Raw genomic sequence first — 15,113 nt, forward strand, 5'->3', positions numbered from 1 at the left:
TCCCCCTCCCATTTTCTGATGACCCTAAAGTGGGGGGGAGGGCCTCCAAACCAAGGGATCACCTGCTCCCACCTGGGGATTGGCAACCCTATCTTTTCCAGTGGCTGTTGTCTTCTCATAATGTGACCAAATACAGTGACCTTTCTTGAGCATCCAGGGAGAATTCAGGCTTGATTTGATCTAGAACCTATTTATTTTTCTTATTGGTGGTGCACAGTGTTTCCTCTAAACTGAGTTAGTGTGAGCTAGCTCACAGTTTTTTAGCCTCCGGCTCATACACTTTTGCCTTAGCTCAGGAAGGATAGCCCCAGAGCAAACTAATTGAGGCAGTAGCCAAATCACCCGCTCACAGCTTCGATGCCAGGAGCTCACAAAGCAGAATTTTTGCTTGCAAAGACTCCACAGCTCAGAGGGAGTATTACAGTATCTGTTAAACTCTCCTCTAACACCACATTTCAGAGGAATCAACTTTCTTCCTGCCTGCTTGCTTCATTGTCCAAAGCCAGTTTGGTGTCATGGTTAACTGTGCAGATTCTTATCTGGGAGAACCGGGTTTGATTCCCCACTCCTCCACTTACAGATGCTGGTATGGCCCTGGGTTAGCCGTAGCTCTGGCAGAGGTTGTCCTTGAAAGGGCTGCTGCTGTGAGAGCCCTCTCAGCCCCACCCACTTCACAGGATGTCTGTTGTGGGGGGGGGGGGAGGTAAAGGAGATTGTGACCGCTCTGAGATTCATTTTAAAAAGGTAAAGGTAGTCTCCTGTGCAAGCACCAGTCATTTCCGACTTTGAGATGACATTGCTTTCACAATGTCTTCACAGCAGACTTTTTACAGGGTGGTTTGCCATTGCCTTCCCCAGTCATCTACACTTCCCCCCCCCCCCAGCAAGCTGGGTACTCATTTTACCAACCTCAGAAAGATGGAAGGCTGAGTCAACCTGTAGCTGGCTATCTGAACCCAGCTTCCACCGGGATCGAACTCAGGTCGTGAGCAGAGCTTGGACTGCAGTACTGCAGCTTTAACCCTCTGCGCCACAGGGCAGAGTGGTAAACCTGAGATTCATAGGGTGGGATATAAATCCAATATCATCTTTTGTTGCAGGGGGAGAAGATATAGGAGATTGTGAGCCATTCTGAGTCTCTGATTCAGAGAGAAAGGTGGGGTATAAATCTGCAGTCTTCTTCTTCTTCTACTGTAGGCTCCAGGAGGATTGGCTACATCAGGGGTGTGTAGCCTAATGTGCAAAGTTCTTGCTACAAAAAAAGCCCTGGGAAGATCTCATAGACCCGCCCCCCCTCAGGAGGATCTGCTTGGAACCCCCCACCCCCATGCCAGTCTGAGAAGAGTTGCCTCAAAGTTTGTTCCATCCATTTTTTTAAAGCAGGCAAGCTCCTCAGCAACGATTTGGAAACAAGAGAGTCTCTTTCAGCCATAAACGTTCCGTGGAACCCAAAACAGCAAATGTCTCTCTGACTAACTGTTACATCTCTATGCTCAGGATGAGAAAATGCCCTCCATTTCATTTTTTTAAAAAATTATATTTTTATTAGTGAAGTAATTTCTCCACTTTTCACCACAGGTGCTGGAGATCTGTTTGTATTCTGCTAGCATGTTCTAGGCTCTTTCTGCATACTTTAGTTATTCAGTACGTTTAATTTGTATACATAATACGTGCCTCATGTTGATCTATTGACACACAATGAACACTGGAAGATGAGTACATTTTTGCAAAAGAAAAAAGAAAAATGCCAATGCAACCAAACAAAAATCAGTGCTGAAATAAAGCGTGACAGTGACAACTTCAATCTGCAGAAGAGAGAAGCAAAATCCAAATGGAGATGGGGAGAGGGGTGGATTGAAATAGCAGGGGTGAGAATCAGGAACCTCCCCCCTCTCTTCTCCACCCCCTATCCTTGACTTTGAAAGAGCTGGCATTGTCATAGAAGACATCTAGCCGCTCTGCCACGCGTGATCTCAGAGACCAGCTGCCTGCCTCTGAAGCCAGTTATTGTTCAAAACATTAGCCACAATTTCAAGAAGGAAGAGGGGTGCGCTCTCGCTCTCTCCTTTTTCCCCACCTCCACGATATAATTATGAAGAGCAGCAAATGCCAGGCTAAGTTCACGGGGGCACTAACAATTTGATGCATAATTCATGGCTTTCCTAGAAGAAGATGCAGCCAGTCCGAGTCTGCATGCTGATTTTTTTTTTTTTAAGTATGAAAGGCCACGTACCAGGAAAGGGAAATTCGCAGGAAATGTTAACGAAAACCGGTTCCCCAAGGTAGCCAGCCCTGCTCAGCCAATTAGCACCGTCCCCAAACATACCAGGACGTGACATTTGCATGAAGAAGACACCCAGCAGGATGCAATATTGGATCTGCCTTTCTAGGGAGAATCGCGAGAACAAATATTCATCAGAATGTCACATTTTGCTGTTTGCAAAAGTGTCAGACTCTGAATGCAAACTTTGCAAAAGTATTTTAGAGCATACACATTTTTAATCTCCAAAAGAACTCAGGCCTCCCCCCAGTTTGTTCTCACAACAACCCTGTAAGGTGGAGTTGCGACTTCATGACAACTTCATGGCCGTACAGGCATTTGAACCCAGGCCTCCCAGGTCTTCTTCTGCACGAACCCCTGCCCCACACTCTGCACCTTTCGTTCATCCAGATAGCAACAGCAGCAGCGGGCCTGAGATTCAAACTCTCCTAAACTGCTAAAGGCCATTGCATGTCAAATTCACCCAATCTGATCTGAATACCTTTATATGGCAGGTGTCCAATGCTATCAGCAAGAGCTGCTCAGCGCCATCAGCTCTCAAATGCTGCCAAAGAAGGGCTGTCAGATAAGGCAGGAGGTCCGAGATCAAATCGAATATTCCGCCAAGATATCAAAAGCTGGAGAGGAGAATTGTCGGGGGCTAATTCATTTCTGGAGTTTGCTCAGAGGGGGGGGGGGTCTTCACAGCACTAGCAGGATGAGAGGGGATGGGGCATGGCCGGTGTGTGGGAGTGGGCCAAGTATTATTATTATTATTATTATTATTATTATTATTATTATTATTATTATTATTATTATTATTATTATTAATTTATTATTATTATATTTGATGTATCGCCCTATCCTGGCCAGCGCCAGGCTCAGGGCGATGTACAGCAGTAAAATCAGTTACATTAAAAAATATATGTATAAAATCAATTACATTCAAAATTACAAACCCTGATGGCATCTTTAAAGTGCTCTTATTCAGTTATCAGATCACATCAGGGGTGGGGGAATCCCCCAAGAGGGGGTGGAGAGGAAAAGGTGCCAGGATGGCAACCGTCACTGTCCTCATGCAAAGCCTTGGCAGAACATCTCTGCCTTACAGGCCCTGCGAAACTGTAAAAGATTTCGTAGGGCCCTGATGTCTTCTGGCAGAGCGTTCCACCAAGTTGGGGCCAGGACTGAAAAAGCTCTGACCCTTGCTGAAAACAGCCGGACTTCTTTCGGGCCAGGGATCCCCAGCAGATTTCAACTACTGGAGCGCGATGCCCTTCCAGGGACATAGTGGAGGAGGCGGTCCCGTAGGTACATCGGTCCCAGACCGCTCAAGGCCTTAAAGGTCATAACTAAAACCTTGAATCTGACCCAGAACTCAACTGGCAACCAGTGTAGCTGGCGCAGCACAAATAGAATATGTGCCATCCGTGGTGTTCTTGTCAGGACTTGTGCTGCTGCATTCTGGACCCGTTGGAACTTCCGGATCAGACTCAAGGGTCGGCCAGCATAGAGCGAGTTACAGTAGTCTAGTCTGGAGGTGACCGCTGCATGGATTGCTGTGGCTAGGAATTGGCAGCGGCCTGGGACACCTCCTGGCCTATAGGGCCATGTGCAGCCTGCCTTCCCCAATGGAAAGCGGGCTCCATGGGGCAGAGACGCTGCCCAGCCAGTTTCACGTTCTGAAACATGAAAAGCAGACAGCGCCTGCACAGTGCGCTTCTTGGAGCCCATCAGGGATAAATTAACCAATTGTAAAAGGTGAAGAAGAGCCAATGACAGTTTCTAAAAATGGGCTCCTGTTGCAGTTGTCTACTGCCACTCACCCTTCCTATCCTACTTGAACAGAGCCCTGGGGTGGGAGCCTTAGCACAATGGTAGAGCATCTTTCTCGCATGCATGAGGTCTTGTCACCGGCACCTCCAGCTAAAAGGATCAAGTAGAAACGGTCGTGTGAAGGTCCTGTCCCTGGCACCTCCAGCTAAGAGGTTCAAGTAGCGTTCTCACAATTTTTATTGCTTAAAGAAGTAAAGGCATTTCCCTGTGCAAGCACCATTCGTTTCTGACTCTGGGTGACATCACATCATGACGTTTTCACAGCAGACTTTTTACGGGGTGGTTTGCCGTTGCCTTCCCCAGTCATCTACACTTTCCCCCCAGCAAGCTTATTGCTTACTCTCACGATTATTTTTTAAAAAATTAAAATTTAAAATAAAAAACGTAAATAATTTCAAGTTTCTTAATTTTTCTGGTTTTTTACTTTTTTCTGGGGGGGGGCACTAGTGGGCATCCCGCCTAGGGCACCAAAACCCCCAGCCCTGGCCCTGGATGGGGGTGGGGGTGCAGTATTCACCCAGTGAAGGGCTCAGAAGGTAAGGAGGGGCAAGAAAGGGTGCTTCTGAGCATATGCAGAGCTTAGCCAGCTCACATCTGGGGGTATGGCGTGTCCAGTATGCCCATTCTGATGGCTGAGAAGGCTTCTGCCTTTGTGGCTTTCAGTTTCGAAATTGAATTAGTAGCTCGCCCTCCCTTCCCCGCCCCCCCGCCCCCCATGGCACATCACCACCACTTCAAAGCGCTGCCATTTTGCTCATCCCACCTGCCAGAGTGGCACAAACACTTCTCCGCTTCTCCTTCACTTAGCAAAACACTTGTCAGCAAAAGCAAGACTAATCCTCTTCTGGAGTCTTCAAAGCCTTCTTCCTCCACCCCCAATCTGGACGCCCATGAAAAGCAGCCATCGGTCCTTTGATGTCATCTCCTCTTTCAAGTCTGGAAGGCGAAGCCTTCACTTTTGAAATGGGGGAAGGCAGGTTCTTTCCAGCTACTGAGGATTCAGCCCAGCTCCTCTCTGTGCTCCAAAGTCTGTGAGGGAACTGGGAGAGCCAGTTTGGTGTAGCGGTGAAGTGCACGGACTCTTATACGGGAGAACCGGGTTTGATTCCTCACTACTCCATTTACAGCTGCTGGAATGGCCTTGGGTCAGCCATAGTGGTTAAGTCAGCGGACTGACTCTTATCTGGGAGAACAGGGTTTGATTCCCCACTCCTCCCTTTGCAGCTGCTGGAATGGCCTTGGGTCAGCCATAGTGGTTAAGTGTGTGGACTCTTATCTGGGAGAACCGGGTTTGATTCCCCACTCCTCCACTTGCAGCTGCTGGAATGGCCTTGGGGCAGCCATAATGGTGAAGTGAGTGGACTCTTATCTGGGAGAACCGGGTTTGATTCCTCACTACTCCACTTGCAGCTGCTGGAATGGCCTTGGGGCAGCCATAGTGGTTAAGTGAGTGGACTCTTATCTGGGAGAACCAGGTTTGATTCCCTCCTCCTCCACTTGCAGCTGCTGGAATGGCCTTGGGTCAGCCATAATGGTGAAGTGAGTGGACTCTTATCTGGGAGAACCAGGTTTGATTCCCCACTCCTCCACTTGCAGCTGCTGCAATGGCCTTGGGTCAGCCATATTGGTTCAGTGAGCGGACTCTTATCTGGGAGAACCAGGTTTGATTCCTCACTTCTCCACTTGCAGCTGCTGGAATGGCCTTGGGTCAGCCATAGATCTGGCAGAGTTGTCCTTGAAAGGGCAGCTGCTGTGAGAGCTCTCTCAGCCCCACCCACCTCACAGAGTGTCTGTTGTGGGGGGAGAAGACATAGGAGATTGTGAGCTGCTCTGAGACCCTGTCCTTGAAAGGGCAGCTGCTGTGAGAGTCCTCTCAGCCCCACCCGCCTCACAAGGTGTCTGTTGTGGAGGGAGAAGACATAGGAGATTGTAAGCCGCTGTGAGTCTCTGATTCAGAGAGAAGGGCGGGGTACAAATCTGCAATTCTTCTTTTTCTTCTTCTCTGGCTTGCTATCGGGAAGCTGGAAGGAGTGAAGCTTTTGTCCCAGTGAAAGAGCCCCACAGACCCTGTAGGACATGGGGCTGGGATAGTCTTTATTCGGCATGGTTTCCTGTGAGTGCTTGTCTTTGTTATTAGGACAGGTGCATGTCTGAGGGACACCCTGGGGCTGTTTCTATTTTGGCAAGAAGACCCCACCCTTAACACAGCACCACTGTCCTCTAAGTCAGGGGTGTCGAACTCATTTGTTATGAGGGCCAGAGTTGACATAAAAGAGACCTTGATGGGCCAGGCCATGTGTGTAACTATTTAAGATTAGGTAGCAGAGAGATAAATTTTATCAAGAACACAGACAAACACAAATATATATTTTTAAAAACCTAAAACATGCTTAAAACATTAGCACTTATTGGTCTTAAAGATTTTGTATTTCTCCCATGGGATCCAGGGAACTGGGCAAAGGAAGCTCTGGCTCTTTCCTTCCTTCCCCAGGGACTTGGGGGGGGGGGTGTCAATAGAAGGAAGACAGGCTTGGCTCAACAGCTCTGCTATGCGATTGAGACAGCCTGGCAAAGCAAGCTATTCCTCCCCAAGGGAGGAGCCTCAGCCAATGGAGAAAATAGAGGTTTTGTTCTGTAGCTCCTGTGCAGTTGAGCAAGCCTTGCTGCTATGCCAAAGGAAGCAAGATATAGGGAGAAGGAAGCAGATGACAGCCAGTTGCTCGGGGAGCCTGATAGGAGCCCTCCGGGGGCCTCATTCAGCCCCCAAATTGCTAGTTTGACACCCCTGCTCTAATGTGAGTGCAGGTACACAAAAGCTCCTACCCTGAATGAATCACGATTGGCCTTAAAGGTGCCCCTGGGCTCACACTTTGTTCTCTTAACGGCTAGGAGAGAAATAGCTAAATTTGTCTGCTAACATCTGAGCAGCCCTCTTTCATTAGCGGTTCAGTTGCAAGAGCTCCTTGAAAAGTTGGCAACTGAACTGATATTTGATTACCTCTGTGATAGACACCCTGGCACAGGCGGCGTAGCCGGATCTCGAGGACAGAGCACATGCAGGGGTCTCTCCCTCCAGTTGTTTTAAAATCTGCCTTGGAGGGGGGGACTGAGTTTGTGTTGGGGCCACAGACCCTCCCCCAGCCCCGTTCCATTGCCCCAGTACAAATCCCAGGTGGAGGAAACATTTGCTACTCTACCAGGCCCCATCTGCTTCTCCCATGGGGCAATCAGTGTTAGAAAACTGGAGTGCAGTAGATAAGCTTATAAGAAACATTTATTTATTCATTTTCTTACTTCGTTGCCCCGGGGGCGGGGCACAAAGCAGCCTGCATCATTCTCTATTTTGCCCTCATAACAACAACACCCCTGTGAGGTAGGATAGGCAGAGAGTCTGTGATTGGCCCAAGGCCCCCAGATGAGCTTCCATGGCATGAGCCTGTCAGACCTTAGGGTTGCCATGTCCAATTCAAGAAATATCTGGGGGTGGAGCCAGGAGACACTGGGGGTGGAGCCAGGAGCAAGGTTGTGACGAGTACAATTGAACTCCAAAGGGAGTTCTGGCCATCACATTTAAAGGGACCGTGCACCTTTTAAATGCCTTCCCTCCATTAGAAATAATGAAGGATAGAGTCACCTTCTTTTGGGGCTCATAGAATTGGACCCCCTGGTCCAATCCTTTTGAAACTTGGAGGGTCTTTTGGGGAGAGGCATCGGATGCTCTGCTGAAAATTTGGTGCCTCTACCTCAAAACACAGCCCCCCCATAGCCCCAGATACCCACAGATCAATTCTCCATTTTACCCTATGGGAATTGGTCTCCATAGGGAATAATGGAATGTCCAGCAGACATTTCCCTCCTTCACCCCCACTTTCTGATGATCCTGAAGCGGGGGAGGGCCTCCAAACTAGGGGTTCCCCTGCCCCCACCTGAGGACTGGCAACCCTATCAGACACGCTCACCCTTGGCCAGGCCCAAACCTGGGTCCCCTGGATCCTAGACAGACACCCTCACCACAACACCCCCTCCAAAGATCATCTGCCTCAGTGGCTTGTTTGGTCATTAAGTGCTTGACTGCCAGTTTACTAATCTCAGTACAGATCTGAGTGGGGTACAGAATGGCTGCAATTCAAGCATCTTTGGCCTCATCTGTTATCTGGATGGGACCGGGGGGGGGAGGGGTGATGGAAGGGAAGCCACGCTCTGGCATTCTGGGTCCCTCCACATGAAATTACCAGGCGTGTGTTCTAGAGTCAAGAGGCACCCCTGCCTCCCCGCAAGTGCATGCAGATAGTCAGCCAATGTTCCCTCTAAGCTGCGGAGTCTTGTGAGCAAAAGTTCTACTTTGGAAGCTCCTGGCATTAAAGCGGTGAGCTCCTGCATCAGTTAATGCACTCAGGGGTCATCCTTCCTGAGCAGGCTGAGCTAAGACAAAAAGGTGTGAGCCAGAGGCTAAAAAACTGTGAGCTAGCTCACATGAACTCAGCTTAGAGGGAATACAGACTTAGATAACAATTGCATGGGGCTTTGCTGACGAGCCACAGAAAAATCCCCAAGGCATCAGTTGCGTAAGATGTTTTCATGTAGGATGAACCCCAAAGGGCCAGTTTGGTGTGGAGAGCCATTGTGGTGTAGTGGTTAAGTGTGCGGATTCTTATTTGGGAGAATCAGGTTTGATTCCCCACTCCTCCACTTGCACCTGCTGGAATGGCCTTGGGTCAGCCATAGCTCTCTTATCTGGGAGAACTGGGTTTGATTCCCCACTCCTCCACTTGCACCTGCTGGCATGGCCTTGGGTCAGCCATAGTGGTTAAGTGAGCGGGCTCTTATCTGGGAGAACCGGGTTTGATTCCCCACTCCTCCACTTGCAGCTGCTGGAATGGCCTTGGGTCAGCCATAGCTCTGGCAGAGGTTGTCCTTGAAAGGGCAGCTGCTGTGAGAGCCCTCTCCAGCCCCACCCACCTCACAGGGTGTCTGTTGTGGGGGAGGAAGATAAAGGAGATTGTGAGCCGCTCTCAGACTCTTTGGAGTGGAGGGTGGGATATAAATCCAATAGCTTCTTCAAAAGCCAGAAATTAGTAGGGGCTCACTGGTTGTGCACCATTTAGCAGGAAGTCCCAGCTTCAATAGCCAGCATTTCCTGTTGGAAGGTCTGTGGATGGTTCCCTCTACCTGAAGGCAGGCTGCCAGGCCAAGGAGACAATACTGGGCTCGGGGGATCAATGGATGGATTCAGATGTAATTCCGCAATTGGGGGGGAAAAATCCATGTTTGCTAGCACAGCGCATGTTTTCCGTGCAGAGTGCCGGCTTCAGTCATCAACTCCTGACATGGTCTTGCGGAGCAGCTGTTTGGAAAGGGCTTCTTCCACTGCTCAAATTTCTTGAGGGCAGCTGAGCTGGGTGGGCAACTGTTCGAGAGTTCCCCAGATGGCTTCGTCAGGCGGGAAGTCCAGTCGATGCAGCAAAACAAATGTGTGTGGTGGGAGCATTAATTGGATTAGGTGGAGCTGGATACAAACAAGGTTGAAAGATGTGCTATGGGCCACCAGGGAAGATAAGCAAAAATAAATGGCTGCTCTCCCCTTGGGAACAGGAAAGCAAGCAGCCACGCAGACCCCTGGCTCTGGCAGCTGAACTCTTAGCAAGCCAGAGGTGGGGGCAAAAAGCCCTGTCATTTGTGGGGGGCGGGGTTGATGTGCCATCAAGTCAATTCTGACCAATGCAGCTCTCTGAATCAATGACCTCCAAACATTCCATCCTTGACAGTCTCACTCCAGTCTTGCAAATGGAGAGCCCTGGCTTCCTTAACTGACTCTGTTCATCTCATGTTGGGTCTTCCCTTTTTCCTGCTACCTTCAGCTTTTCCTAGCAGTAGATATATGAACATCTGAAGCTGCCTTCTACTGAATCAGACTCTCGGTCCATCCAAGTCAGTCTTGTCTACTCAGACTGGCAGCGGCTCTCCAGGGTCTCAAGCTGAGGTTTTTCACGCCTACTTCCCTGGACCCTTTTTAGTTGGAGATGTCGGGGACCGAGCCTGGGACCTTCATCTTACCGAGCAGATGCTCTACCGCTGAGCCACCGTCCCTCCCCTAATAGATCCAGGTGGGTTGCCGTGTTTGTCTGAAGTAGCAGAACAACGTTTGAGTCAAAGGGCACCTTTAAGACCAACAGAGTTTTATTCAAGGTATAAGCTTTCCTGTGCAAGCATTGTATCCAAAGAAGTGTGCATGCACACGAAACCTTATACCTTGAATAAAAGCATTGTTAGTCTTAAAGGTGCCCCTTGACTCAAACTTTGTTCTTTTCCTAGCAGTGTGGGTGTGGGTGGGTGTGTGTGTGTGAGAGCATTCTTTTTAAAGGGCTCCTCGTAGTTGCTCACAGACAGGTGATCAGGGGCCCCTCTGGAAACCGGAGAAAATGAGGGCTCTCCCCTCGCTGACCTCCTCTGCTCTGCTTCATCCTTTCTCCTCTTCCTCTTTGCCTTGCCTCGTTCCTTTGGCCAACCTCTAACCATCCTCTCACAAACCTCACCATTCTCCCATCTCGCTGCCTCCCCCTGCAGAATGCTTTATGGCCAATTTGCAGCCATTTTGCTACACTGAAGGCCAAAAGTCGCAACAGGACTTTTAACAGAGTTGCCAACCTCCAGGGGCTGGCTGGAGATCTCCCATTATTACAACTGAACAAAGCAGGAGTCAAGTGACACCTTTAAGACCAACCGAGTTTTATTTAGAACGTCAGCTTTCGTGTGCTCTCTAAGCACACTTCATCAGACGAGGGGATCAGGTAGTGTGCTTAAAGAGCTCACGAAAGCTTACGTTCTAAATAAAACTTAGTTGGTCTTAAAAAGGTGCCACTTGACTCCTGCTTTGTTCAACTGCTTCAGGCCAGGCCGGCTGCCCACCTGGATCAATTACAACTGAACTCCAAGCAACAGAGATCAGCTCCCCTGGGAAAAATGGCTGCACTGGAGAATGAACTCTATGGCAAGATACCCCTGTGAACTCCCTCCCCCCCCCAACCCCACCCCGCTCAGACTCCACCCCAAAATCTCCAGGTATTTCCCACCCAGCAGCTAGCAACCCTAACTTTTAACTAGAAGGGTCCAGTTTTCCAGGATGGACTGGCCTTTTCTGCAAGCACACAGCAGCTGTAGGGAATGTCCCTTTTAAATCCTGCAGAAGCCCAATTTGGATCAAGCAGGGCCTGGAGGGAGGAGGGGCCTCCTGCCTCCCCACCAAGCCTTTCCCCAAAGCTGAAGTGGCCCAAGTGGGGAGTGATTTGAAGGCAGCTTCATACATTTTCTAACTGGTTGGGTCTGGAATTCATAGAAATTATTCTATAGTGGGTTCACAGAAAGAACAGCTCTTTATTGGAAGCAGCATGGCAACTGGCTACACCAACAAGACTGAGTAAGAGGCCTGCAGGCCCAACATATATACAGCTCTGGTTCCCACACTAACCTGCCATTGGGCCATTCAGACAGGCACGAGGTCTGTGATTGGGTTAGGGCAGCAGGGATTTTGGATCCTGCTGCCCACTTTTCCCAAGTCCCCAAGCTCTGCTCTCCTGTCTCCAATGAGCCAGGTAGGAACTACGTATCCCAGTTCAATACATAACAGAAATGACTCACTAACTGCCCCCCCTTGCCCTGCATTCACAGCAGCTGCCCCCCCCCTTGCCCTGCAGTCACAGCAGCACAGAATGTCAGTTTTAAACTCAGAAGAAGACCAATTTGACTCAGGAAAGAGGTGAAGAAGAAGAAGACATAGGATTTATATCCCACCCTCCACTCTGAATTTCAGAGTCTCAGAGCGGCTCACAATCTCCTATATCTTCTTCCCCCACAACAGACACCCTGTGAGGTGGGTGGGGCTGAGAGAGCTCTCACAGCAGCTGCCCTTTCAAGGACAACTCTGCAAGAGCTATGGCTGAGCCAAGGCCATTCCAGCAGCTGCAAGCAGAGGAGTGGGGGATCAAACCTGAGTATCCCAGATAAGAGCCGGTACACTTAACCACTACACCTAACTGGCTCTCAAACTGGTAAAAGCCCCCAGCCCCCATGGCACTGTCTCTTTTAATTTTCGGGGGGGGGGGAGTTGTGTGTGCACATGCATACCTGGAAGTCATGGTGACCTCTGGTGACTGACCTCTACTGGAGGCAGGTAGGAGATTCAGGGTAGTGGCTGAATAAAGCCTGCCCTTCCTCCCAGCTGCTGGTATTCCCAGGAGATCTCCTATCCAAGTATTTGCCAGAGTCAACCCTGCTGAGCTGAGATCTGATGAGATCATTGGGCTTGCACCTGGGCTATCAAACCAGGTCAGGGCCTCAGACCACTCTCTTGATCCAAACTGGGTTCTTAAAAATGATATTCTCTGCAGCTGCTGTGTGATCGCAGGAAAAGTGAATCAGTCCCAAGACCCAACTAGTTAAAAATATATTCTATCTTTGGGTCCTGTGCCAGAGAGTGATGCCCTGCTTTCCGCTTCCTCTTTGCACATAAAGGATGCAGGAGGGGCCGTTGCCAGGAAATTCTGGCAATTTGTTTCCCCATCTAAGTTTTCTCTCAGTTCTTCCAGTAAGGATAGTTTGGGGAGCAAACACTTCACAAAACTGTTCTCCCAGCGCAGCAGTAATTGCTTTGGAGCCGACTCAAGTCCCAGCAGCTTCTTCAGTCTGTTCCATGGTCATAATCCTGTCCCAACTGACTTCCCTGGATCTGATCCTGAGCAGAGATCCCTTCTGTGGAGTCAAAGCCTTGGTCCAGCCAGCCAAATATTATCATCTTCCTCTCTCTGGCAGCAGCTCTCCTGGGCCTTGTTCAGAAAAGGGTCTTTCCCAGCACCTGGCTGCTGATGACTCAGAACCATTGGGGCGACAGTCCAGCTGAGAGGCTCCTGGTGGCTGTGGGGCTTTTCCAGCACCAGCTGGCATCCAAGGCCCTAAAACTTTTAGATGCCGCTGGGGATTGAACCAGGGACCTTCCGCATGCAAAGCAGATGCTCTGTCACTGAGCCACGTCCTTCTCTAGCTCTTGAGAAGGTTCCTCCATCAATAACAGGAGGAAAACGGCTGCCTAGGTGTGTCTTTGCAGGTTCAAATGCAAGCAGCTCCAGCAGCCTCTCTACCTGTTGGACAGGCTGCTGCATAAATGTCGAGGCCTGGGTGCCAACAGGCCTCCCCCGCCCCCAGCAGCCCAGGTGTCTAGATTGGAATGGCTGAGGAGAAGAGACTCTTTGGGCCCAAGGCTCCTTTGGCTCTTGGCTTTGTTTGCCTCTTGTTGGGGGGAGGCAGAGGGAGGAACAGCCGGCCCATCAGCAAGCAAGAATTGCCTTGTTTGCACATTGCATCAAAGGACCATTTGTGGGTTTTTTTTTATTTTCTCGTTTTTACACAACAGACATTTTTCTCCTCCAGTTCAAGCAAAGAACAAAACTGCTGACTTCTTGCGTGGGGATTTGGGGAAAAGCGAGCAAGTGAAAGGCATCAAAGCCATTTTGCCTCTTGAAAAAACAGCAGGCAACAGAGGAGGCCGTGTGCTCCGTGATGGAGATGCTCCTGCAGAAGCACTTTTGTGGGGAGGGTGAAGCCTCAGAATGCCTCAGCCTTTAAGGAAGGAAATGCCACCACCAGCAGCAGCAGCAGAGACAAGAATAACTCTGGGGCAGTAGCTGGTGGCTCTGCCAGCAGTCTGGTGGGTGCAGAGCTGCATGCAGCCAGCAGAGCACGGTAGCCAATCTCAAGGGACTGGCTTGGCAGCAGGTAGAGTCATCTGGAGCACATTCCATTCCTTCTGCAGGAATAGGGACGCAAACACACCCTCCATTTAGGAGTGGCCACCTCCAGGTTGGGAAATACCTAGAGATTTGGGGGTGGAACCTGAGTAGGGTGGGGTAGAATGCCCTACAGCCCACCTGCCAAAGTGTTCGTCTCTCCAGGGGAACGGATCTCTGTCACCTGGAGATCAGCTATAATCCCCAGGAGATCTCCAGCTACCACCAGGAGACTGGCAACCTGACAAGATGGGAGGGAGTTGATCACATCATCAAAATAGCAAAGAGTCCACTGGCACCTTTAACAAATTTTATTGCAGAAGTTTTTGAGAAACACAGCTCTCTTCATCAGATGCATCTGTCGAAGAGAGCTGTGTTTCTGGAAGCTTATGCTACAATAAAGTTTGTTAAAGATGCTACTGGACTCTCTGCTATTTTGCAGCAACAGACTAACTCTGGATCATTTAATCAAGGAGAGCTGCCACACTCTGCTTGAAAGAAAGGTTCTCACCTCTCCTTCTGTCTGACACTGCATGGCCGATGGCTGGGGCTGATGGGAGTTGTAGGCAAAAAACATCTGGAGAGCTAGCGTTGGCCACCTCTGCTATAGTTGATTCAGCTGTCAGCTAAACCAATTTGAAAGGTGTCTGCTTCAGGGACTCTTCCGTGACTCTAGGACATCCCCTTTCTCTGTTTCAGTGTTGTGGCGACCTCCCTGCAAAACAGGCTGCAGCTTGGAAACAGCCAGGTTATTTCAGCGTGAATTTGAGCTAGAATGGATGGGGTTTGTTTGCCTGTCAGCTTCAGTCTTGAAAACATTCCCAGGCTCCGAGCAAGTTTTCTCCCAGCCTCCGAACTCCGTCTTTGTTTGACTTCGAGCTTTGCAAGGTTGATCAAGTTGACCTGAATAGGCAAGCTGCGCATCCAGAGTGCGCCGAGTGCTGAGAAGTGGTGCGTGCCACGGCCCCTCATTCTTACCGGGGCAGGATTAAAATAAATACATCCGCCTGGGGAGCTGAGCGCCAGAATCCTAGGGGGAAATCTGAGACCGAACTTGCATGTTTGCTTGTGGTTTATCAGAACCCGTTTTTCTAGCTCCAGTGCTCAGGAGTGAGATTACAGCAAACAGCTCTTCCCCCCCACCCCCCGCCTCCTCTCCACCCAAGACAGGCAGCTGCAGCTTCGTCCCCCCCACCACCACCACCAAAGGCCACTGCAAACTGTGTCCTTGCCCTGTCATA

This window comes from Heteronotia binoei, chromosome 18, assembly GCF_032191835.1.
Source record: "Heteronotia binoei isolate CCM8104 ecotype False Entrance Well chromosome 18, APGP_CSIRO_Hbin_v1, whole genome shotgun sequence".
Classification (NCBI taxonomy): Eukaryota; Metazoa; Chordata; class Lepidosauria; order Squamata; family Gekkonidae; genus Heteronotia; species Heteronotia binoei.